Here is a 5,918-nt window from a genome sequence, read left to right as displayed (position 1 = left end):
GGAATGGCAACAAATTTAGATCAAAACAACAAAAACTTTTCTACTTGCAATTATTACAGTAACCTTAAATGCTATTTTTTTACTAGTAAAATACCTCTATATTAAAGACTGATTACTACCTTCAAAAGGGCAGCATATTAAAAAAAAAATTTAGCTTCCCCCCAAACAAAATTCTTTATTTCTCACAATGGCCATATTCTTATAGCAATTGTATCTATAAAAGAATAATATCACAGTCTTCATAAACAGTTCACTGTGTATGCTTAAAAAGACATGTCTATATCTTAAAGATGTTTATCTTAAATCAGTCTAAATACTGTGCTTTTAAAGAGACAATAGCTTAGAAAAGATTCATTAGGGTGGGCTTATTTACAAAGTTTACTCTTTAGGTTAGCAATAAATAATCCTGATTTTGGAAGAGTTATGTTCTTGCATAACTGACAAGATGGACATATACTCTCAAATTATTTACACAGTATTAACTCCTTCATAGCACTCTCATCAATAGCATAAAGATAATTTTCTCTAATATTCTTCATATTATACAGTCTTGCTTTTGGGGAATACATCCTTCCATTTCTACAACTTCTGGCCATCCTTCATATTTGTTTGTATCCTTGTTGTTCTTTATGTGCTGCTCAAAGAGGGTTTTTGTCTTTATACCTTTTCCACCACAGAAGACCCAGTTGTCTCCAAAATCAAGGTTAATGATGGCTGAACTTCCCAAGGAAGCAATCAGTAATCTTGCCTCATTAGTGAGTTTGGTTGCTCCATCATATGTTCCCATTAAAATGATGGTTCCATCTTGAATAGACTTAAGTAATTCAATAAATAATGCCACATCTCCCCACATATCAAAATATTCAGTGCATAATGCTTCTCCTGTTTTTCCATTACCAATGCAACATTGATTCCTCTTCCAACATTATTCTTTACTTCACTGATTAGAATATTGTCTTCTACACAAATTTTGGGGCCAACAACATGAACTGCTCCACTTGCCATTTTGAAAGCAAAAAGCTTTTCAGGACAAGCTTTTGAAATTCCACATTTATATCTAGGAGGCTTTGTATAAGCTATCTGCAATGCTGATCTTGCAAATAAATTTCCTACAGTTGAATCTAATTTTATTTCAAATACTTGAGATATGCCATAAAATGTCAGTAGAAATACTGCTACAGCAACCACCAACTTTACAGCACCTGCTATCTTCATGTTTATGTTTTCAGTCAATGGCACAATTTCATTAAAGAAGCATCCAACGCCCACTGCCTTGCACTACTTATTGACTGCCTGTCCGACCAGCGGCTACCACGCACATCCAGTCCCTGCCCAAGGCGGCTGGGAATCACACACCATAGCCTCAATCTCGACTTCGTCCTCCTCCTCCTCCCCAGGTATCTCACCATAACCTTAAATGCTTTTAATATTAACCTGATGGCTAATTGATTTAGTTTTGCAATGGCCACTTCAAATTTTCTATGAAAACTATAAGCAATATTATCACATTATTGCAATAAATTCACTAACAGATTTGAAAATGTAGTAGATCTTATACAAATTACATTTTTAAAAAAACTTTGTTTTTTTCTTAGAGTATTTCTTCTTTAAAAAGCAGCAATATTAAGAAGACAATCGGGGTGGCTAGGTGGCTCAATGGATAGAGCACAGACCCTGGAGTCAGGGGTACCTGAATTTAAATCCAGCCTCAGATACTTAATAATACCTAACTGTGTGGTCTTGGGCAAGCCACAATCCTTAAAAAAAAAAAAAAAAAAAAAAAGGCCAATCACAAAACCTTCATGAAATACATTAGTTGTGAATTTATAGTGATAGATATCTCTTTCTTATTTCAATCTTAAAAACCAAAAAAAACCTTTCAAATTGCAATTTAACAAATCCAAGTGGTATAATATTAATCTTTCATTATTCATAAATGAATCCCTAAATATTCTTCTCACACAATAACCTCTAATTATCACAAAGTTTCTAAGTACCACTTTCTTTAAACCAAAAAGTATTTACAAAGGGGTCTGTTTGATTATGATAAGAAGATACCCAAAGACAAAATTAACCAAAGCTTTAAGAATTACTCAATTCATTTTTTCACTAGAAATAATTCTACATTAAATCTTCAAATTAATTTACTAAGTTACAATATGCAGCAATAATAAAAAATTTAGTTTACTTAAATTGTGTTAATTCATTCATTCTGTTTATCAACAGCACAATTTTAAACTCCCAAATGTTTATTTTATTAAGAGCTTTTATCCTTATTAGCATTCATAACTCATACAATTATTAACTAACATTTCTTTAGGACACTCAAAATACCATGATCACAATTATACATTTTAAAAGTAAAAGCTTCTTAATTTAAGTTAATATAATACATTTTTTAGTAATGCATAGAAAATCAGCCTATATATATATATATATATATATATATATATATAGTATATATATACATATATATGGTTATCTAATATATATGGTTATCTAATAAAAAAAACAATTCTATAGCTTAAAATTCAAATTTCTTAATTTAGGTAGTCTTGTTCCTTTTCTTTTCAGGGCAATAATTTCTTTAAATAAAACCAAATCTGGACTTCTAAATTCTTAACTTCTGATATATATATATATGTATATATATATATATATATATATATATGTATAAAATGTATATATTTTATATATATGTATTTTTCAAAACATTGATCACAGAATGATCTCTTAAAAAACAACAAAAAACTTTTCTTTTTGCAAATTTCTAACTGAAAATAGTTAATATCAGTAAAGGATTTTCCATCCTTTATTGTGGAATCAAACATTTGATTATTTCATGAGAACTCACCAAACAAGCAGTGTGCTCACATTCACAATGCTAGGATTCAATCTGCCCCAAATATGAGCACATCCTAAACAGTTTCAAATCTGGGTTCCATAATTTTCATCCAATTCTGAATGTCCGCAATATACCTTTTGAATCAACAGACCATTTTAAATAAAATAATCCTAATTTGTAACCTTTAAAATACCCAATTAAACCTAAATGTCTCTTTATCATTTTGAATACTATTTTCTTAAAATAAGCTTTGAGTTTCAAAACAGCTGCATTGTGCTTTTTTTTTTAGATTTACACAGAGGTGAAGAATCTAAGAGAAAAACTTCCATTATGGAAAGGAATAATATAAAAAGAGATGGAGAGAAAGCTGTATAGTCAAGTTATCAGAGCAAAGTTTAAGAAATGAATAAGCCATTTTTACCCAAGCTAGATTTCCTTCAAAAACCTCAATTTATGCCAGAACATACCAGGTAGAGAAACACCATTCTCATTTTATTTTTCATTTTCATTTTATTTTATTTAAAAATTTTTCCCATCTACATAGAAAACTAAGTTTCATCATTTACTTCCAAAACTTTGATTTTCATATTCTCTCCCTTCCTCTGAACCCACTTCCAACATTGAGAAAGCAAGTTACTTGGTGTAGGTTAAAAATGTGTAGCCATGAAACACATTACTACAATAGTCATGTTGCAAAAATAATCCACTCCTCAAAAAGAAAGTGAAACTTCAAGAAATATAAAGTGAGGTGGGGGGGGGGAGTGTGCTTGGTCTCAGACACCACCAGCTCTTTCTTTGGGATGGATAACATTATCATAAGTCCGTAAGAGAAATTGCTTCAATATTTTTGTATTTTTGTTAAGAACTGCAATTACTAGCTATGTATTTCCCACCATTCTATCCCCCCATCCCCATTTATTTTATTCTCTCTCTCTCTCTCTCTCTCTCTCTCTCTCTCTCTCTCTCTCTCTCTCTCTCTCTCTCTCTCTCTCTCTCTCTCTTTCTCTCTCTCTCTCTCTCTCTCTCTCTCTCACTGTCCCTCCTCAAATTATATCTGACTACCCTCTCTCCCAAAATTCACCCCCCTTTATTGCCTATACTTCTCTTCCCCTGTCCCTCCCTCTCCCATCCCTTTTCCTTCCTATTTTTCTCTAGGGTAAGATAGCTTTCTAGATCCAATTGTATATGTATGTTAGCCCCTCTCTGAGCCAATTATGATTAGAATAAAGGCTCAATCATTCCCTCTCACTTTCCTTCTTTTCCACTCCATTGCAAAAGTTTTTCCTTGCCTCTTTTATGCAAAATAACCCCATTCCACCTATCCTTTCCCTATCTCCCATTATATTTCTTTATTGCCCATTAACTGCATCTTTTCAATATATTATACCTTCAAATTTAACTCCCTCCTGTGCCTTGTCTGTACATGCTTCTTTTAATAGCCCTATAAAAATGAGAAGGTTCATATGTGTTATCAGTATCATCTTCCCATGCAGGAATATAAGCAGTTCAACATCATTAAGTCCCTCATAATTTGCCCTTCCTATTTGGCCTCTCCATGCCTCAACTGAGTACTTGAAGATAGAGATTTCTGCTCAGCTCCTATTGTTATGTCCATCTTTCCCCCTAAAAGAGTATATTTAATTTTGCTGAGTAGTTGATTCTCAGTTGTAATCCAAGCTATTTTGCCTTCTGGAATATCATATTCCAAGTCCTACAAGCCCTTAATGTAGAAGCTGCTAAATCCTGTGTATTATTAACTGTAGCTCCATGATATTTGAATTTTTTCCTTTCTAACTGCTTGTAACATTTTCTCCTTGAATTTGGACTATAATATTCCTAGTGGTTTTCATTTTGGGTTCTTTTTCAGGAGGTGATCAGTGGATTCTTTCAATTTCTCTATTACCCTCTGCTTCTAGGATATTAGGACAATTTTCCTGGAGAATTCTTTGAAAAATGAAATCTAGGGGCTTTTTTTTGGAGGGGGGGTCATAACTTGCAGGTAGTTCTTTAATTTCTAAATTATCTCTTCTGGATCTGTTTTCCATGTCAGGTGTTTTTCCAATGAATTAGTTCACATTCTCATCCCAGAGAGTCATCAGAGACTCAAGGGAATACCCACTTTGCTCTAACAAGTCACAAAAACATAAAACAAAGACAGCCAACAGAATCTAAGATAAGACCCCTTACTACCAGAAACTCTTCCTAGGTGTCAAAGACCTATTATATTGGGCCACTTTCCAAAATAAAAGTCCCACACTTAGATCTAGGGACAAGACCTTAGCATCCATTTGGGTGAAAACAGACAACTACCAACAAAAGGTAATAATCCCTAAAACCAGAGGTAAAATTCAGAGAATATTTAATTTCAAAATAAAGCAATTGAGTTGAAAAAGTAGTTGTTTCACTTTATTTCAAGGCTAGTTTTGGTTAGGCTCAAAATCTGTTCAAGTTTTTTTTTAAGGGATCTCATATACAGTATTGTTAAAAGTTAATCTTCCACATTTCCTAGTCAAAATTGTCTAAACCCACATCTGTCAATTAAAACACCAGTCTAAAATAGATCTGGGATTTGAAAAGTTAAAGACCTCTTTCTTTCCAAGGAGCATGTCTGCATGGACAATGAAAATCTGTCCCTTCTCAAAATTTTTGTTCCTATCTGAGTATCATGGGCATAAAATCTTTGAAAACTTAAAATTATAAACCATAAAAATATAGGATTAAAATAAAGTGATATAATATAGATTAAATATTTTTAAGTTTATTCTCTAAGATCTTACCTCTAATTTATAGGTGATGGCCATTCAGAAAATGACCACACTTGAACTGACAAGGAATTGAACTTCTTTACAAAAACAGAGAATAAGGAAAATTATTAACCTCCTTTGTGATCTGACCATGAAAGTTGCACAAGATTAAGTCCGGTCTCTTCTTATCTCTTCCTGGACAAGTCTCCCAGCATCTGGATCTTTGTCCTCCTGTGTTTGTAATTAACATAGGGAGAGATAAGGAGTCTCTTGACAGGTGACTGATAAGTGAAGACAGAATACTCTCTAAAGAAATCAATCTTTTTACC

The 5,918-nt window shown here is 32.7% G+C and overlaps 1 pseudogene; it reads right to left on the bottom strand.

Annotated features, from left to right (window-relative positions):
• Positions 1-535: 535 nt before the first annotated feature.
• LOC141499339 (protein FAM3C pseudogene) lies at positions 536-1,215 on the bottom strand (annotated as a pseudogene).
• Between the last annotated feature and the right edge of the window lie 4,703 nt (positions 1,216-5,918).

Source organism: Macrotis lagotis, chromosome X (assembly GCF_037893015.1).
Source record: "Macrotis lagotis isolate mMagLag1 chromosome X, bilby.v1.9.chrom.fasta, whole genome shotgun sequence".
Lineage (NCBI taxonomy): Eukaryota > Metazoa > Chordata > Mammalia > Peramelemorphia > Peramelidae > Macrotis > Macrotis lagotis.
The sequence above is the reverse complement of the archived record's forward strand: the minus strand, read 5'-3'. Positions and strand labels throughout refer to the sequence as shown.